This window comes from Oxyura jamaicensis, chromosome 20 (assembly GCF_011077185.1).
Source record: "Oxyura jamaicensis isolate SHBP4307 breed ruddy duck chromosome 20, BPBGC_Ojam_1.0, whole genome shotgun sequence".
Classification (NCBI taxonomy): domain Eukaryota; kingdom Metazoa; phylum Chordata; class Aves; order Anseriformes; family Anatidae; genus Oxyura; species Oxyura jamaicensis.
This window is the reverse complement of record NC_048912.1, coordinates 9807955-9828883: the sequence shown is the minus strand read 5'-3', so window position 1 is coordinate 9828883 and position 20929 is coordinate 9807955. Positions and strand designations below refer to the sequence as shown.

Below are 20929 nucleotides of genomic sequence, written 5' to 3'. Positions count from 1 at the left end.
AAAACCCAACACGTTGACCTGAGAGCACCATCCCCTTTGCCACTCGATGAAATGCATTCAGTGTACAAGAATTAGTAGTAGCACTGAGCCTTGTGCTACCTCAGGAGATAAACACCACTACTCAGAAGTGACAGAATAGGAGGGGAAGAAAGACCCTGAATTATTCCCCTACCCTTGACCCTGTTGCTGCTGTATTAGATGTTGCTGTACTAGATGTCAAGCTGCATCTTTGAGTGGACCTGTCTCTGGAGCAAAAGCACGGAAAGCTGGCAGTTGAGAAAGCAGAACGGATGACAGTTTTTGGCAGTGGTTTCAGCTGTCTTGTTGAGTTTTTCAGATTAATCAGCCCCTTTGGAACACTGAACAGATCATCAGGACGATCCCTCAGTCCAAGATCTTTTGCAGTGGAAAAAAAATCATCATAAACTGGGGCAGCAACAAAACAGAGGCAGCCTTCTGAAAGGGACTTAGTTTTGGCTCTGAGAAAGTTCCCTTATCAAGACAGTGTCTAAAGCCAATGGCATGTCTGCACCGTCACCCTCCACATGTGCTCACGCACTGTGTTTTCAATGTGACTTTTCAGGAAGTCATGAACTGAAACAAAGCTTCTCTCCACTTTCCCCAAATCCACCGTCTCACGCCCTGTTAAATGCATCATGTTTCTGTCAGATGCCAAAAAAATGAGCATTTTCTTTCAAGGCAAAGTCTGCCTTCCTTAATATTTAAGACTACATGCATATGCTCAACGTTCTGTTTGCAACGTTCATTTTTACTTTATATAGAAAAAGAATCAACAACCCTGTATTCTTTTGGAAATCTATCCACAACAGCAAGCTTCCACAATCTCATTTTTCCCCCTTGAATTCTGAAATCAAAGAAGATACTTACAGGGCTAAGCCTTCACTCCCTCCTACCCCTCCCAAATCAACTGGTATTAGGAATTACTCTTCCTGTTTCACAGGAAATCTGTTTAAACACATTCCAGTTCTCCTCTCTCCTCAAAATGCAGTTTTATTTCAAACAACAAGGAATATGTTTTGGCCTTAGTCCTACTCCTCACTTGTGCAAGGAGTCCTTTGCACCTGGACGAGTACCTACCCAAGTCAGTGGGTGTTAAGGAGGGCTGCCTGTTCTAACCTGGATGCAAAACAAGGTCTACATTTTATGGATCAGAAAAATGTATGTGCAATTAATAATCACATAAGCTATTTATTAGATCATGCAACAGAATATGTTCTTATTGCCTGGCTGACAGGAAGAGACTTCTGTAGCATAACAGCAGTATAATTTGTTACATGCATTTAACTGCTTGCTCATCTGGTATGGCTCTTTATCACACTTCATAGTGTTGGAGTATTGGTCTACAATATTCAAAATTTAGGCAAAAATATAATAAAAGTATAATAAACAGCTTTGCCACAGAGTTTCAGCCTTCCCCCATTACACAACAAGCTGACAATTAGCTGTTATGCAAGTTTCTGCTCACCATGAAGCGTGTGCCGCTTTCAGTTTGACTAAGATAGCAAGCACAGAGGATCCCAAACTCAAACAACATTAATTTGTTGTGCTCTTGACCTAACGCTCCCAGTACTGATCACCATTGCTTTCGACAAGGATTTAATGTTAGCTGTGAAACTGCTACATATCTGAGGATAATGCTTCACTTTACCCCTGTGCTTGCATCCCACCGGCCTTCCCTTCTGCACAGCACCAGGGAAGCACTGTATCACCCTGAGCAGGGGTCAGCGCTGAGCCGTGACATCTCCAGCAGACGCCACGGGCACCCTGACCCTTCCCAACTGCTCAGTGCATCAACGGGATATGGGTGGTCGGGGCCGTTCTCAAACCACACCAACATGCCTCCTCCAGAGCTGATTACGCACCAAAAATGGATCTCTGAGCACAACTGGGTATTATTTCTTCCAGTAGAAGAGGTATATTTCCAGTTGGAATGGGCATGACTGATTTAAGGGCCAGCTCAGGGAACCAGAACTACCAAACGATCTTTATGTGCTGTCAGACCCCCACTGGGTGGTTGTAAGTTCACTGCTCCTGCCAGTTCCACCCAAACATGCCCTCCACAGAGAGTCCCAAGCCCACCCAGCCCAGTAGCTCCCCAGCAGCAGGCTGAGCCACATCAGGGCAATTCCTATGCTGGTGCAGTTCTGCCAATATCAGTCCAACAAATGTAAGCTTGGTCTGCACGTAGCTACTATCCTAAACCATGGTGGTAGCTTACTTAGCTCTTGCTTTTCCTCATTCGCTGCGTCCAGTCGCTCACCTGCAGCCTCTGGGATGAGCTGTGGCCATTGTCAGGTAGCTAGGTGGCTCAAAAGGACATGCCAGGGCTGCAGAACGCATGACCAGAGAGAGGGTCTTATCGCAAGCAGTCTTTATAGAAATAGCCCTGAGAAATCCCATCACAGGAGAGATGACTCAGTTTTGTACAGACACTTTACACGTCCAGACATTCTTGCATATGAGAATCTACTGCATGTAAAAAGTGACCTCTGACTTTTTGTGCCTCTGCTCTACACTGTCATAAACAAGAATATCATTTCAAGAGATGCTGTCAACTTATATTTAGCCCAGTTTTCTATTTTGTTTAAAAATAAAAGTCTTCTGTAAAGCATAAGAAGAATAGAATTCAGAGAACAATTCCGTAAAACAAAACAAAAAATTGTACTGTTGCCTTTCAAACCCTTACCCCGTAGCACTGAAAACTTGGAATTGTCCACAAACGAATATGAGACTGACATGATATTTATTATCCAAGCTTAAAATAGCACAGAACAAACAGAATACAAATCATGGCAAGTAAAAATTAATTTAAAAAATTCAATTTAATAATCTAACAGTTTAGGGGCAATATGTGGTTTATATTGGCAGTGGCCTTTTAATCTTGCAAATCATATAATTAAGAAAGCTTAATTAGCAAAAGCAGTGTTTGAATATTAAAGCTGTGAAAATATCTCAGAAAAAAACTGCAAGTATTGGCTTGAACTTTTTTTTAAGCCTCAGTTCTGTGTCTGCCTGCACTTCTATTAATATAAATAAAAGGCAAGAATAAATAAATGGTAGGAATATTCAGGAAATTGTGAAGTTAGAATATTCACGAAAACCAAAATTGTAACTGCTTACACAAGAGCCTGAGGCACACCTGAGCAAGGAGAAGCAGCAGCAGTGCATCCTGCTTCCCCCCAGTATCTCCCCATCGCAGGCAGGCCAGCGATGAGAATGGATGTGTCCCTGAGCGAGCACAGGCCTCCTCTCTCCCCTGTTCCCACCACCCCTCTCAAAAAGCATGCAAGCTACTCAGCCATGAAGAGAAACTAAATAAAATAAAGACAGCTGCCTGATTAAGAAAAGTTGCACGCATGTCTATTTGGAGAGAGCCCTAACTTGTTTCATACGCCCAAAGGAGAACAACTAAAAAAAAAAGGCTTCTGGCAATTTTCAGTCTTAGAAACCCAAGTTAGCTTCAGACCTGCATCGGAGTTAAAAGGCACCAGCACGCCATCATGTCTCCCTCTCAGGAGTGATGCATGAGATTCCCATAAACTGCAAGTCCTCAGAGCTAAGACATTTATCTCCAGCCCAGCCAGCTTTTAAAAGTACAAAACTATTAAACTCACATTTCCTTTCTCAGCCAGGTAGTCAAGGAGAATCTATACAGGGAAACGCCAAAGACTTCATGCATGCAAATGATACAGGCACAGAAATAAAGGAATCCACAGGCAATATTCACACTATCCTTGCAGTTTTAGACAGAAGAACAAAATCAGAATGCTGGTAAGTGCCAAAACATTCTCGTCTATAAAATCCAAGGGAGACACTTCTCTGCCTCAGAAATCCAGAAGTCTGGTTCACTTACTACTGGGCCACTGTAAGACTGCAGAAAAGTTACAATTTGCAGCAAACCCTCAAACAGATAGAGGGCTTGGCTACATTTAAAGTTGCTTTTGCAATATTTGCTCAAGAGAGTTTTTATTGTTGTTGTTCTGCTTTGGGACATGTGCTATGTTTTTCTAAATAGATGATTTATCATTGCCTTCAAAAAAATAAAGAATCTGTGCTGTTATTCTTAAACTGATCTGATTGCTTTGTTTCTGGAGGACAATTGAATGATTTTTCATTTGCTTTGTGGACAATCTCCAGGATGGGAATGAAGTTAGGAACCCAAAATGGATCCAAGTTTTCTTCAGGAAGCCCCAGGACCTTCCAGCGTTTCAGCCCTCTCTTCTGACCTTTAAGCTGTGTCCTACTTAGCTTGCATAGAACAAGAGCCCTCAAAACCCACATGTAACCCAGGCCTTCATCTGCTGTATTTCCAAGTTCTTTTTATCTTGCATCCTTTCATGGAACTCAGCAGTGACCAAAATGTATTGTTTACAAAAAGTAGACTTCAGAACAGTGTTCTTGGACACAGATTTTTGCTCTCATTCACTCCAGTTGTCATTTTCTTAAAAGAGAGGTTATTCCAAGTAAACGGAAGACAAACAGGTTTCTACTCCAAGTCACACCACTGGAATATTAACTGTAACAGAAAGAGTGACAAATAGGATAGTATGAGCCAAACTCAAAGGTACTGCACGAGGGTCTGTTACACCAGTGGGAGGTACAAGTACTGCTGGTTGGACCAGAAGAAAAGTCCTTAGTTTGGCTGCTTGCTCAGCCCCCACCTCCCCACGCAGCATGGGCATGTGTCAGGGCTTCCTTCTAGTCCTGCTTGCTCCCTTACAGAGGCCAACACTGGTTTCCCATAAATCTGAAAAGCCTCCTGCACAGGAGCTAACAGGCAGCAGTTATTCTGCATGGCAAACGTGCCGTTTCAACAAACCCATTCTTTTCTTGACTTGTAATCTGAAGAGCGTGGTAGTGCTTGGCAGTTGACATCCGGCCCAAAATAATGACACATTAAAGGGTTTTAATCTCCTATAATTGGGAAGGGTTTCCAAAGAAAACAGAGGTGCACAAATAACACCTCCCCATTTGACTGTGTATTACCCAAACAGATGTCACCAAGTTAATCCATGGGAGCCACTGCGTTCTCCAGCCAGAAAGCAGGGCAAAGTTGTCCACGTGGATTGTCAGAGCAGGGTCTGGCTGAGGAGCAGACATCTGTGCCAGAAGCATACCCAGTTCATCTAATCTTTCCCTCTTCCTACAAGCACAGCACATTTTACAGAACAAAGAACAAAATCTAGGTAGTTTTTGGTATTCACTAAAGCCCCCCAAGCCCCCACGCGCACCAAATGCCCTGGCGATAGCTGAAGGCTGAACACCGTGTATATTCACACAGCTAGCAAGAATTCGCTGTGGATTTATTCTCTCAGCTGCAAAACTATCAGCACGCCAGGGAACACCAACAAAAGGAGAAACAAAGACCTGGTCCTTATTTGTACCTGTCAGAGGACCCAAGGAATGAGGCTGACCAACCAAGAAAATTAACATTTGTTTCTGACAGGGATCTATGCAAAGGAACTGGGTTTTAATTTAGGGCTCTTTTCATCAGAATGATAACAGCTGTCATCTACTGTGTGAGTGCAGTAATTACTGAATCTCGTATGTGGAAAATGAATACCTGATGTTTCATTTACACAATAATATCTCAATCTGCAGTGCCAGAGACAGCCAGCGACATTCCCACGGAACAACTAATGTGTACCCAACCTCTAAAAGTCCTGCTATTTTACAGCCATTCCCCCCTCTGCCAAAAAAAAAAAAAAAAAGCCTTGAAAAGCCTTGAAGGTTTTCACATTCCTTCCAACAAGAAGTTAGAGTGTGTAATGATATTTATGATCCTAAAGTTTCAAAATCCAGCCTCATTTATCCCACTTCCCCATGCTCCTTGAAATTAAGGAAGGGGTTTGGTTTTGTTTGTTTTTTAATTATTTTTTGTTCATTCATTTTTAAGTGGCTTGAATATCCCATCTCACCTTAAATGTTAACCTATTATTTCTAGTCTTATCTGACATACACAGAGGAGAGATTATTGTTCCATTTGCCATTGCCACACTGGCACAGAACAAATAGGAAACCACAGACTCAGGATTCAGACTCAGAATTCTTTTTGTTTTAAAAAAACATATATTCAATATATTTATCAACCAAGGCGTAATTGACCAGAAAAACAGAGCTTGATCATAGATCTAATTTCTCCCGAGTTGAGGAGCTTCTTTTTGTATAATGGTTTCTAATTCAGTTTCTTAATAGAAACAAAACTGGATTTTGAAAGCTAAGCAGCTTGACGAAAGAACGCAAAGCTTACTAATACAACAGTCTAGCTAGTATCGTTATGAGAATGAAACTAAATTTTAAAAAAATATTTCCATGAAAACACATGTAATTGTACAGTAGAGATCAGTTTAAAAGTATGTTTCCTGATCATTAAAACAAGTGAAGTAAAATTATATGTTTTGCAAAACTGCCTGTACCAGCCTGGGCTGTATTATGAGGCAGGGGGCCAAGAGCTAAGCACTTCCAACCGCTGAAAAGTACCAGTAATTCCTGTATAGCTTCACACCTTGGAGAGCAAAGTGATTTCAGTGTATTGTGTTGTTTTTAATCAATTGAAGAGGATGTGGAAAATAACTTTGGATTAGATAAATCACTTGGAAACCTCTTTCAATCAATCATTTCCCCCTTCCTAGCCATGCCCTGAAGATGTTTTGCCTACAACTGGTTTGCATTCAAATGAGTAAGCATGTATTCCTTTTGCATACACAAGCCATGCAGCAGCATGCTTGAATTTGACAAAAGGTACCTACCAGTTAAGACTGACTTCATACAACTGCTTTCCTGCTTACCACTCTCATGTAACAGTTTCTAATTTTAGGACTGCATTAATTGTCAGCATAAAAGCAGGGAGTTGGGAACCTAAATAATTTTGTTTTGATCAAATCAAACGAGTTTCATGTTAGGCAGCATATAAATATGAAGTGCTTAATTTACCTAAATATTAGTTATCTAAATATTTGAAAGCATGTACTTAAATCCTATCAGTTCCATCCAGCTTTTGACTGTCTTGATTAATGTATAGCTCGGGTTTACAGAGAAGCAAAGGAATCAGGGCATTCATATCCTCCAGAAATCAGATGAAGCCTAGATGCATAGAGACAGCAGTTTCTGTGAAGAACAGCCAAAAAATCAGCCTGAAGGAGACGTTTGAAACAGAGATGGCCAGAAACAGGGTGTGTGTGTGTTTGTTTTTTAAAGGGGGGGATCATTCTTCTCCTGTATCAGCATAGTTCAAGATAATTTTTAAGCCCTCCTCTCCTCCCAAACAGTATTTTTTATTTTTAGTTTTAAAATATGTAACTTTCTAGAGAAGTTGGCAGGGAAGTGATAAAGAACTTCTTGACCATATTTCATTTAAAGGAAGATGCTTCTTTAAAAGGAAAGCTTGGGATCCAGGACAGGAAAATTAAACTGACAGGACTGCTTGAAGTAACGAATGATTTTTCGGTAGCTGAAGTTGCAATCCTTTACAATTATTTATTCTACCTCATGGTGTAAGAGTGCTTAGAGCAGTTAGAAAACAAATCATAAAATCAATCGAACAAGGCTGAAACAGAACTCTGGCAGTCTTCTAGCTCTTCCCTTTCTAATTTGAGTTTGCTGTTTGTCTATTTTTTCCCCCTCATCTGAAGCTCACGATTTATTACAAGTATCCGCTTACTGCTATAAATGTTTTCCTGATGTCTGCTTTATATTCAAGAAACTGCTCCTTATGGATGCATGGATACAAAGAATAAATTCTCTTCCTTCTTTCTGAAGGTTTATAATGCTTTCCTGGCCTTCCTTGTCTACAAGTAAGGCAAACTCAAGTTCAATCTTTCTTTGTACTTTCCAAGTCCCAAACTTCTTATTTTTCCTTCCTCTCTAGAGTCTCTTCACCTGGTCCACGCCTTTCCCTAAATACAGGTTAATCTTAATCTGGTTAATCTTACTTTGCTTTACCACTACCAAGCACAAAGATAATCTCTGATCTTTTCTGCATAGTTGTGTCCATTTATGATGTTTAGCTTTTTTTTTTTTTTTTTGCAATAGCATAACATCAATTAAGGTTCAGCAGGTGAGCCACTGCATCTTCTCAGAACTCTGACACTCACGGATTTTCCTGCTGGGATTCCTTGAGAACAAGACTCATACTTTGGAGAACTTTGTCTTCAAAAATTAAGCTGAAAGTCTGACTAGATGGTGAACATCTTCACTAGTAAATATAAAAACGTGTATCTGCACTTAGAAGATGGTTTCCAAATGCTCTGTAGAGATGCAATTTAGTTTTTGGTTGTCTTAAATAGAGCACAATTATTAACTTTTTCTTCTTCATTACTCTGTAGTTGTTCACTTTAACTTGAGTAAAACTTGGTCAGAGTGCTACTAAGTCACTGCTGGTTGATCTTACTATTTGGCTCTCAAACTTAAGAAAAAGACTAATACAAGTGGGATACAATTTTCTAAATTAATTTGCAGTGTTACAAACAGTATCTTTGCTATTACAAAACAGTGGTGTAAGCAACTAATTTTAGATCACCATCTATGTGCAAATTTGTCTCTGAAAACACACCTTATGTACTCATCATCCTTCAATTTGGAGACTTAAAGAACTGTTTCATCAGCAAATGGTTTTGTTAGGAGCACCACTGAGTAATTGCAGGGCCTTCACGATGCTGTGCTGTGATACTTGTACAATGTCACGCGATTTACTGTCACAGCCATGTGGTCTTTGAGGTGGACATCTCAAGAACAGAGCTTTTAGCCTGTCCACAACTACAACCAACACATCTATTCTTTCTCATTCTCTTGAGATTTAAGATTAAGACGACAGTAAGGAGTGCAGAGTAAGCAGAACGAATAAGCATGCTTGTCAGCTGTATGAAGAGTTATATACTCCATTTGTTATTTTGAAACTCAAGACAAAGGTGTACCTTTGTGTACCAATGCGTCCTGTATCCATGTTATGCATCTCCAAAGCTTACAGTTTCAATGAAAAAATAATGATTTAAGTCATATAAGTAAACATTAAGAGCAAGTAGTACATGTTAGAGTTAGTCTCTCAGTTTCCTAAAACAGGAATTTTCATGAATGGGGATTCCTGAAGTTTAGAAAATGACACAGCCCTGCTTTGACACCTGTCCTCCCACACCAAACACAGCACAGCTCACAAGGGACATTCCCATGTCCTGTTGCCAAATCCACCACTATCATCTACGCGCAAAGTAGACTTTAAAAATAAAACTGTATGACAGGCTGGTTCATTTGCTTAGGAAATGACAATTTTCCCATTTGACATACAGTTGAGAACTGATCCCACGTGGAAAGGGAAGGCAATTGCTCAACTGAGCACCCACTGTGGCAATTTTCGCATAATTAGCAGAATGCATTTAGTCTTAAACTTCTTCTGATGAATTCAGTCACACCTGTTTATGTGAGATCAATTAAGAGACCTTAATCTTCTTAGACGGTTTCCAACACTCCATCCACAGGTTCAGGCCTGTTTCTTGTATTGCAAAGTTTAAATTATATTAAAAAAGAAACAATTATCCTATAAACATGAAGACCTAAATTACACCTTAATAATTAAAACCAGTTACACTTTTAGTCTGCAGCCTTTTTATGGCCAGACACATATCAAGCAGTGCTGTCCACTTTGACTTGGATGAGTGGAGGGGTGAGCAGAATAACCCCAAAGCAAGGTCAGCACAAACACATTTACATGCCCGCCCCATGCTGACTCGTGCCAGAACATACATTCCTGTGCCTGGATCTGCTTAGGGCTTGTGGAGTGATGTGAAGGTAACATCTGGTAACGGGGTCATCCGAGGAAAGGGAGCCAAGAATGCCTCCCCACAGCATCCAAAATCCCTCTTCTTGCAGAATAATTTTGGGGAAAGGGCTTAATTTCATTTTACTTCAGACACGTTCCTAGAATAGATGCTGGTGGGAGGTCAGATGAATCATACTTGAGAAGTGCCTGTACTTCTCCACGATGAATGGAACCTCCATACGAAGCTGGGGGTGGACATCTAGAGTTTCATGAGACAAATCCCACAGTTAGTGGGGACATTCACACAAACAGCACCAACATCTAGTGGAAGAACAAGGTGCATTTATATCCCTGATCACTTAAAGTCAGAAGCTACCCGATTAGTTGAGACACAAAAAACTGTGTGACTGGTCTCCATTGCAGATAGTTTGTGATTCAGAGCACGAGGAGTCCTGGCCTTTTGCCAAAGGTGAATTTAAATCTCACATCTGTGTTTGTTTCTTGGATCTACTATGCTGGCACATGAGTCATCTTAAGAAACCTAAATTAGTGTTCATCATACACCAAACATTGCAAAGAGCACTGAATTTGTGTCCAAAAACTGTTCAACTGAAGTAGAAGTTTGTTCTTAGGACTCTCACAAGACAATCTAGTGGGACATGCATGAAATGTGCTTGGAGCATCTTGGAGATTTTGGAGCCAAACCTGTTTAACATACAGAGCTGCACGAGAGGTGAAAAAAATAATGAAAATTGTTGGCTTTAACTGAGGAAACCCTGCCATTTAGTATGTGTCGTGTGAAAACTGGCCTGTTTCACTACGCCTCCTTGGAAGCGGAGATCAATATTGCTCAGTGGAAACGAAGAGTTTCTCTTGCATTAGCATACGTGCTTTTCAAAAATGTTCTTTACACTGCTTTAGAAAAATAGGGGGAAACTTTTTTTCTCCCCTAAGCCCCTTGAAAGGGAAAATATCAAGTAGCAGCTAAAACCCGTCCGAGATCAACTTTTGCTTTATAAACTTTGGGTTTCATTCTAATTGTTAGGGAGACACATAATAGCTGGCTTTAGTATAATTTTCTTTGGACTATCTCCCCAAAGCCACAATTAATGTAAATATCAGTGTCTTGTTAGTAATTTCCTTTCATTGGTAAATGCTGAAATGCAGTGATCTGACCACAAATCACAAAGCAAATAATCTTGCAGTGCTGTTCAAGCTATGTTGTTATTATGCAGTTTGTACATGAGAGAGCTGATAAGGGAGATATTACGTGAACAGAGAAATCTTTGACTACTTGGAAGAGTTTCATTATTTGAGGAAGCAGCGGCTCTCCTACCTTTCCAACAACTTCTAGGTGAACTTACAGGCAAACCCCCGTGAAGTGGCAAAAGTAGAGTCAGATCTCAGTCAGTCAAGAGAAACCTAGTGTAGATGTGAGACTAGAGACCAGACTGCAGTCTCTTTTCTCTATACAAAGATTAAAATTTATGCCCTCTCATGCATTTTCTTCAGTTGCTTTTGAGGGGCTTTCAGTGATGGATGACTTTACCCACAGCATGACTACCAGCCTCCATCTTCTCCATGCTAAGAAACCAATGGAGAAGGAAGGACCCCTGGCATGCATGAACATCAGTCTTTATATTTTCACATATCGTGTTTTAGCATTTACTTCCTGGTACACAAAACCACAGGTATTTTAATGCCTTATATTTTTATTTTTATTTTTTTTACTTTATAGCTAGATGTAGACTTAGCAGCCAAAAGTACACATCTCCAGTCAAACAAAAGAGACTGAAGATCCAAATAACTGAAGCAGGTTTCAACCCCCCACCAGCCAGTATCTCCCTTGCCAAATCACCTCTTCTCCAAACACTCAGTCACAAACTCCTCACTCATTAATAAACAAAAACCAAACACACACAACTTCTGGGCTCTCTCCAAGACAGACTCCTTCCTGGAGAGGAGTAAAAGGCAGTGCAGAGGGCCACACATCATCACTAGTTCATCTCCTGTTCCGGCACAGGAGAGAGAGAGAGAGAGAGAGAGAGAGAGAGAGAGAAAGAAAGAAGAAAAAGTGGTGGTAGGGAGGGGGAAGAGAGAAAAAAAAAAAATCCTAAAATTTGCAGTAGTAAAAGATGCTTTCCAGAGGGGAAAAAACAACTCTTTTCTTGAAATGCAATAGGCACACATACAGCAGAACAAAACCCAACTCCACAACCATAGTGCCATACTTGTTGTAGCAGGAATGTACACTGCAACATTTCTGATGACACCAAGAAATTTCTTGCCCACATACAACTGAAGCGGATGTCACTTTAATGACTAAATCCTTGTTTTCAATTTAGCATGTTATAAAGAGAACTGTTCCATCCCTGTTCTTCCATGCCACTTTATCAATTTGCCCTTCAGTACTACTACAGATCCATCACTTACCAGCAGGGCAGAGCTGTCATTCTCCCAACTGGGCCTTATGAGTCCGTTCCTGGGCAGAAAGAGCTGTTGGTTATAACTGTGAGGAAGATGAAGGAATAACAAAATTAATCCCTTCATCTTTCTAAGCAACCTACGTAACATCCTTCCATATCTGAACATTCTGTAGATCAATGTGCACTGCTCTTCAGGGTAAGCATGCAAAATAGGCATGATACTTTGTTTTCCCTTATAAGAAGGGTACATGCCAAGAGGACAAATAATTTGCTTGTGGCCATCTAAGAAATCTGGACATAAAGAAACAAGGTGTACAGCTACATTGTAGGCTACCATTTTCTGCCAAGCTTCTTTCTGCTTTCTTGACTCTCTAGAGTTGATCTCTGCATGGGTTAACTTACTCTGCTCGTGGAATGGAAATTTGCTTCCCATACCCCAAAGTGCAGAGCTAGGTTATTCCGCCAAAAACTAGTCATAACCAGCTTAGCTATCTCTGTGCTGCAGTACCATCGACAGCGTAGACATTCATCACATCTTCTCAGGTCAGAGATTAGTGCTTAATCCTCTGGCCACGTTTCCCTGTAGGAACTTCACAGTATTAGGGCTTTGCTCATCTCTACAACCGATGGTTTTGCAAGGCCCAAGCTACTTTGCAAGGATTGCAAAACTTGTTTGAACTTGTACATTTTCCCAGTCACAAAGGGTTGCTCACCCATCCCCCAGTCCCACAGCAAGTTGGCATGAGGACTGGAAATTTAGCTAGAAGAGAGTGCCTTGGAAATCAGTAATCTCTCAAAAACTGATTGGACATATGAATGTAGACACATAGAATGCAAATTTATCATCCTCATGTATTCTTATGTTCCCTTTCCCTTTTTCCCCCCTTCTAGACTAATTCCATATCCCATGTCCCACTCTAATTTTTACTTTCTGGGCTTTCATTATGCTCCTGGTGCAAGATCCATACATCCCTTTCCATCTTGTTCTTGCCAGGTAGTTAGAAGCACATGTAAATGATTCGCAAAGGCTCATGCACTGCAGTACATTTCTCAACATTAAGCTCCTCCAGCTCCCTGTTGATCCCAATCACTCTGAATTTTATTACCCTCTTTTGTATTGCCTGACTCCCTGACCCTGTAGTTTATGGTTAGCCCAACCCTTGTGTTTCCATCAGAAGACACTTCTCAGCTAATATTAGAATCAAGCCTTTTAAGAGCTGCTGATACAAGGAAAAACCCCTAAGAAATCCTGAAGGGTGGAACTGGGGATACTAACAGCACAGGAGCAATAAGCTCGTTCCCTAGCAAACATGATCAAAATGATGGATCTTGCCAAAAGTGTCAGTTGCCCAATTTTTGTTCTTACTGAAGCTATAGGGTTTCCTTCACACCCTTTAATTACTCAAACCTTACTTAAGGAACGTGATTCAAACAAACAAACAAACAAAAAGTTACAACAACGTAGCATGATCTTGACATACAAGATGTCAGAACCATTATAAACCCCTTTATTCCAGAATGATGTCTTTTGTGCTTAGAGGCATGCTTGCTATTCATAGATCTACTGCTCAGCTGTTCCAGTTTTTAGTTCTGCATAAATGCCCACTCATTATGTCCAGAGGGTTTTGCCTGTAGCTTTGTGTTTGTAGCCTTGAGGCAAATGTCTTGATGGCTTAGGGAACTCGTAGCGAATGACCAAATAACATCGGATTTTCCACAGCAACGAAGCCATTATGGGACAGCATTTCTATGTAACAGCACCCTTCAGTGTGCAATCATTATAACTAAGGATTTAACCAGGCTCTAGGGACATAACAAAATCACTTTGAAGCCAAAAATCCACAGTGAAATCTTAAGCATTAGATTTCTGAAATGCCTCTCAGAACTGCTTGAGTCAAACAGCTTTGTCAGTTACAGTAGAACCAAGCGCTGGGGAAGGAGTTTTATGCACATCTTAAGAATGAATCCAAGTATTCAGACCTGTGCATGCAGAGCTGGGGGTGCAGTGTACATTAGTTACAGTTCTTGCAGATGCATGTGAAGCCATTATAACTACGGACACGAGTCCTTAGTTAGCATTAGTATTTTTGCTCACAGAAATTTTTCAATAGCTAAATTTGTAAGTATGTTGCTCACAGTTTTGAGAGAGTCTGTAGTCAGGCTCTAGGTTACAAAGGCTTGTGGCCTTTGTAGGCCTCATGGCCCAAAACCCCAATCCTGGCCTTCTCAGCCGTGATATTCCCCAGTGACTGACTGAAAAACTGACCCAGTGAGTTCCTGATGAATTGCACGTCTGTGCAGATCAGGTCTGCAGCAGAAGGGAAGTTTGTGATGAAAAGGATCAGAGACATATCGTAAGCAATGGGTGAGAGCAGCACCACACCAACGCATGGTGCGCTGGCCTTGGAGAGCAGCCCACCACTCCCCCAGCCGCTCTCTCACCCCCCCTCCCCCTCCCCAACAGGGCAGGGAGAAAAAATAAAACAAAAAGCTCAGAGGTCAACACAAAGACAGGGAGATCTCTTACCAATTACTACTAGGGGCTGAACAGGACTGGTTTAGGGAAAACTAATGTATTGCCAATTAAAATAGATTTAGGTGGTGAGAAACCAAGGCAAAAGTCAAAACACTTCTCTCTCCTCCACCTTCTTCCCAGGCTCGACTTCACTGCTTCATTTCCAACTCCCCTACCTCCCCAGGGGGCACAGGGAGAGCAGGCATCTCCTCTCTCCTCACACTTTTTGCCTGCTCCAGCGTGGCTCATTCCCACAGACCGCAGCTCCTTCAGCAAACATCCACCAGCTCTGGTGTGGCGTTCTCCACTGTTTGTTTCCACAGGGAAACACCTGCTCCAGTACCCAGAACACCACCTCTGCACCTCCTTCTCTGATCTTAGCCTTCACAGGGCTGTTTCTGACACTTTTTACCTCATACCTGGGCAGCATTTTGCCCTTTCTTGTCTATATTCTCACAGAGGTACCCCCAGCACTACTGACAATGCCCTGCGGTGGGGCCCTTGCAGCTGGCTGGAACCAACCCAGGCCTCTCCTCACAGAGAGGCCTGCAGCCCCACTGCCAACACCCAGGCTTTTAAGCCAATAAAGTGAGTGAAAGATAGACTTTGAGAAGCCATAAAGAATGTCAGGGTCTCTCTAGCGGAAGTGAAATATTGGTATATGAGAAGCTATTAAGCCCACCACCGCCACCTCTTCTGAGTGTCAGGCTGCATGCACACACAGGTACATATGCATGGGCTTGCAACAGGAGAGTCCCTACATGCTCCCCTGAATGCCCTCTGATCTCAACACTGGATGAGCAGCTCATGCAGAAAGAGTGGCTGTTTTGATGGAGAGGGGGATGGAAATAATCATATGCAGAGCAATCTGTGCAAGGCAGCCCGCACCCCTTGTCTGCAGATCTCATGGGGGGCCTTTGTTAATGAGCTCGCAGTCAGGGCACATGGGAAACTCTACTGGTGCTTCGAGGAGAGGAGGCAGGACACCTGCCTGCTGCACATATGGCCACTTTCTCTCAACAAAGACGGAGAATGAAATTTAGACCAGGACAGAGTGTGGTGCAGTGTGTTTGAGAGAGCACAGCATCCTGGCTCCACCGGTGCTGGGAGAGTAAGAATGAGGCACAAGCTTCCAGCTGGGCCCTTGTACCCCTTAACAAAAAGCACCCCAAGAAAGTCAGCATTTACCCAGTCTACATCTCTCAGGATGAGCAGCTGTGCTTTAGTAACACTGCAGAGATGCTATAGGAGTAGGATAAGGGCTGCATTGATGAGGCAGGAAGTTGAAGCATGGATCAGAAATGCATGACTACATGGAAAAATCAGAGGTGTAATGAGACAAATGATCCTCTTGTGTAATAAGGTGATGTGGTCCAGCACTGTACTGCAACAAAAAGGGGCTCCCAGTCACATCCCTCCACAGTCCCTTGAACACAGGAACTATCATATTATGACATGATTCAGAAAAGATAACTATAACCACGGGGATTAATCTGGCTGCTCTTCTCGCCCCAGATACAGCATGATTTTTACATCTCCAAGAAGACTGGATTAATAGCAGCAGCCAGCAACATCACTGCCATAACAAGTTAGTGCTGCTAAGAGGAGTAACAGGAAGAATAACCTCTTATACTACAGAGGCTTACAAAATGGTTCATCACAATAGCATCACTAGGCAGTATTTTAGCCCAGCAGCGACTCACCATAAGCATTCACATGCTCATTGTGTGCTACGAAACACTGTGGAAAGTCTCCCCTCAGCAAGTCCTGCAATAGCCCCACTAGGACTAGGCTGTGTTCGGCACAGTCTGGAAAAGCAGTTGTGCATTTTACCCTCAGCTTCTTCCCTCCCCAGGCATGCAGTTTGCTACCTGTCCTCTTGACTCCAGATTTTAACCCTGATGGAAGAAAGCCTGGGTTTCAGGTATTTTAATTCCACAGACATGTTCCTTTTTTTTAGTGCATATTTTTGAGAGGATGCCCATTCTTTGGTACCTTTCCCATGTATTTTGAAGGTCACCTAACACATACCAAATGAAACACTCTCCTTTCAGAGAGAAAGGTTTAGTTCTCCATTATTCACCCAGTTCAGACTTCACGAGTTTTCATGTTTCCTCCTCAAATGCAAGTACTTTCTTCCCTTCAAATTGTTTTTAGATAAACTGGGCATAAATTCTGTTATCTACAAAATACTTGGGACACAGTCCCAAAGTTGCCTGCATATAATGGTCTTTCAAGCCTCAGAAGTAATTGCAGGACACAAGAGTCCTCTAAAAGATTTTTAACAGCCAGGCATAAAATCATCAGCTGCAGGGCTCAGCTCTTATACCCAGTAGTAGCACAGAAAGATTTATTTGACTTATTATAAAACAAGTTATTATTAAACTCCCTAGAGAGGATATTCCACAACAGCCCAGGTCCAGCACATCACTTAATAAAGCATTTCCGTATATCCTCCAGAGCATAAGTTTGTTTGACACCCCCTAAACACACACTGATACAGACTGTATTTAAGGTTCAAGGAACTGCACGTAGGAACCACAAAAGGAGTCTGCTTTTGTTGGATCTTTCTGACAACAGCAGTGTGATCACACAGTTCATTTGGGATCTGCGCAGGGACACACTTTAAATGGCAGGGTTAGAAACCCTAGGGAAGAAGGGGAGGAAGGGAGCAGAACAATTTTGTGAATTAAGTGAGCCATATTAGCACAGACGCAGAGCTATTCCTCCACAGAGACCTCTCTTCCAACATGTTTATTTCCTCCTCCCCCCCCCCCCATTTTTAAGTTTGCACAGTGGTGCAAGACAGTAGGTTTCAAGCACACACACACTAGTAATTTTATGAAGCTCATTTCATAAGAGATGTAAAAGTGGATGAAGGAAAACAGACAAAAATTCGCCCCAAACCAGCACCAAAGTTAGCATTGGGAATACTAAACTGGCAGTATCAATTTCCTATCCATGGCACTTTGCACCCTAGGACCATACATGGCTCATGACCATTCACACTCCTCAAAATTCTCCTATGGCAAGCAGCAATTCACCTGTTTACACAAGTGCGTAAGACAGAAAAAAAAAAAGTCTTCTTGATCTGCAAAGTGCGTAGATACTTCACTGCTATTTATTTTGGTAACTCTCAAGGGGCCTAAGTATATGCTGGAGTTAACCATAGATAACTTGAGATGTAAATCATCACAATAAGTTAAAAATTTACATCTCTTATGTCCAGCGCAGGCAGCTACCCCTGCCTTTTCCCCTACACAAACGGATGAGTACACTCATGGACATAGCCATGGACACCATTGCCAAGTCCTGGAGAAAAACAGAAGACCACACCTTTGGGAGTCCTGCAGAAAGTGATTGAGTGAAGGATTAGTAGGCCAAATTCTGCTGAAACAAAGCATCTCAGCAAATCCAATACCGTCTCTCATTCGAGGCTCTTCATCCGCTGCAAGTACGGGGCTGTGCTGGAAGCACATTGGTTGGTTTTTAAACCAGCCATTAAAACCATAGACATCCCTTTAAGCAACAGCTGAAGAACTTCCAGGGAATTCCACTGCCCAGCCTGATTGTCCCTGTTCCCAAAGAAGAAACTAGACACCAGCCCAGCAGTCCCACCTGCCCAAGTTTCACACTTTTAAGGGAACTGATACTTTAACTTCCAAGCCCACATTTACTCCTGGCCAGGAGAGATGGTTTGAAGCACAGCTTTACCTTCTGCCCTCCCCAAAGTGGTGAATTTCCCTGCCCTTCTTTTGGATACTACTGCTGTGGCTGATGAGGTCAATGGCCGTAGGTGCACTCTGGGATGTTTATGAAACTTTGACAAGCACCAGCCAGCGTTTCCTGATGCACGTGACAATGCAGAAACAAGGTCCAAATGTCACAGTTTTCTGGGAATTCTCACCTCTCACCTCAGGTGTTTTTTCCACCAAAGAACGCTTGCAGGATTAGCCCCTACACGAAGGAGTAAGCCTAGCACAGGAGGCACGTACAGCCAAGCAACAAGTCATCAACAGCCTGCTGCGTGTGGCCGCCTTTTGCATGAAATCCACTCACAACGAGCCAGCACTGGCCAAGCTTGCAAGTAAGGTGCATTTCTGGAGATCACAGGCCATTTACTGACCTCTGCATTAGCATCCAAGTCACCCACAGCAATTAGGCAAAGTAAGAACGCCTCAGTTTTGTGACTCAACAAGCTTTGGCAACCCTCTCCACGCCACAGCCCTGCTGCGGAAGGAGGGTTTTCTCCTACGTGCAGCATCCAACAGGTTTGGAGAAACAGCTCTTTCAAAGGGATGAGTTCTCAGGCCATTGGTCTGATACTCGCTGTATATTTATGGTTCTGCCTCTGAGTTTTTGTTTTGCCCAAGAACATGCACACCATGACAGATTCCCCATTTAGATAGTCACCCTTGAAATTGTTCCAAACCCTGCTACCGACGCTGTCATTTTGGAAGCCCCAGGTCTCCGATAGCCCATTTTGTGGAGCTCTTTCACCTATTTTATTCCCTTTTATGCAAAATGAAAAAAAAAAAAAAAAAAAAAAAAGTTTCCTCAGTTTTAATCTTGTAAAACACATTATGCAAATTTATGGGTTTTATGTAAGATGATGGCCTGAGGCCATATCACCCCTGGCCCCGGCTGTGATCTCGTTAGATCTCCCAGCCCGAACAGGCCGGGGCCTGCTCGGCACTGGCTGCGAGACCTCCGGAGCGAGCCAGGTGCTGCCGAGGGCCGGGCGGTGCTTCAGTAGGTGGCCCCCGCCGCTCTGAGTCAGCACCCACGGGGTGCCTGAGCACGGCCCGTCCACTCTGCAGCAGAGCACGTGGGGACCGAGGTGAACCCCAGGTCTGCGCACAGAGCTCAGAGCAACCCCACGCATTGCAGGTCCAGGGGGAAAACCTCGAGGTTTTTAGGAGAGCAGCAAGGGAGAACAAACGGTTGTCTTTTTGTGCTCACATCTTGAGCTACCTGGGGAAAATGAATGGAAAGGAAATCTCATAGCTGATTTCACACATTTCTCTCACCCTCAAACCTATGTTTTAGCCAGCACACAACAACTCATTTTCATCTCCGCCTTTCTGATGCAATTTATTACCCAATACCTTGCCAGCAAATTAAAAAAATAATAATAATAAAAAAATAAAATAAAATTAAGCTGCAATGCTGTTGCTCTTTGACATCAGCATCAAGCAGTCAAAAGGCAGAGATCATTTTTACTTAAAACATTAGCAAAGATCACTCTAATTTCTCCCCCTGGACTAGCAGTTTTTCTGGAATGAATCCCTGGAAACGCTGCAGTGAAGCTAACAAAGGCACCTCAAAACAGCCTTACCAGGATCTTATCAACCTTTATCTTCCACCAGACAAAGCCACTAACTACAGCTGTTTATTTACCAGGGCAATACAAAGATTTCACACTATTGGAACTAGAAAACAGTACTTAAGGCTCTGAAAAGGAGACCCTACCACTTATCTAGAAGCATACATAATTCTCCTCCTCCTCCTCCACCATCACCTCAACGACCTCATACACATGCAGATGCACCCTGCCTACAGCCGCTGTACAATACACCCTGTTACCAGACACCCGCAGCAGACTGAGAAGCGTTACCTTTGCTGAAGCAATGGTGCTGGTAAACTCTAAGGAAGGAGCTCGGCCCCAGAACGCTCAGAAATGAACGTTTCAGGCTCTTGGCTGCACCACTGCTGAAGTCAATAAGCCCCAAACCCCTCTGATTCCCCTCATTTAATCAGATGACCTGATAGCCTAATTCCTAAATGTGCTTTAGCTGGGCTCCTCTCACATGTGAGGTCTGGAAAGCTGTAATCTCTGCAGTAAGGCAAAACGGTAGCTCTAAGTAATGCCTCCATTCACATTACACCCTTGCCTGAGTCACATTAACTGGTTACAGCCTAGTTAAAAGCTATAAATTTTTAACTTAATATAATAAGACCTTAACTGTGAAAGGGCTTTTTCCTCTTACAAGAGCAGGGCCAGAACCTGTCTGCACTGATGTTTTCAATAATATCCCCACTGGGGTTTCTTGCTCAAAGTTGTAAAGCACCAGAGCCTCGTCCAATATGCTCCTGTGTTAAGCCCAACAGAGAGTTGGGTTTGAGTCCTAAAGGTTGCTTGATTTTAGATCTCCAATGCAAGACCCCCCTGCTAAGAGGTTTGATGGCCATTACGTTCTGAGAAATGGGCCCTTA

General features: G+C 42.6%; 1 long non-coding RNA gene across 5 annotated transcripts in view; it reads right to left on the bottom strand.

The window, feature by feature from the left end:
• The window catches only part of LOC118176796, a 208823-nt gene extending 188387 nt beyond the window's left edge, over window positions 1–20436 (bottom strand). For all 5 annotated transcript variants that reach the window (XR_004755522.1, XR_004755524.1, XR_004755520.1 and 2 more), the window contains exons 1-2: window positions 20331–20436; window positions 12206–12281 (exon numbers count right to left, since the gene is read on the bottom strand). This is a non-coding gene — a long non-coding RNA (uncharacterized LOC118176796). The remainder of the gene's footprint in view (window positions 1–12205; window positions 12282–20330) is intronic.
• Between the last annotated feature and the right edge of the window lie 493 nt (window positions 20437–20929).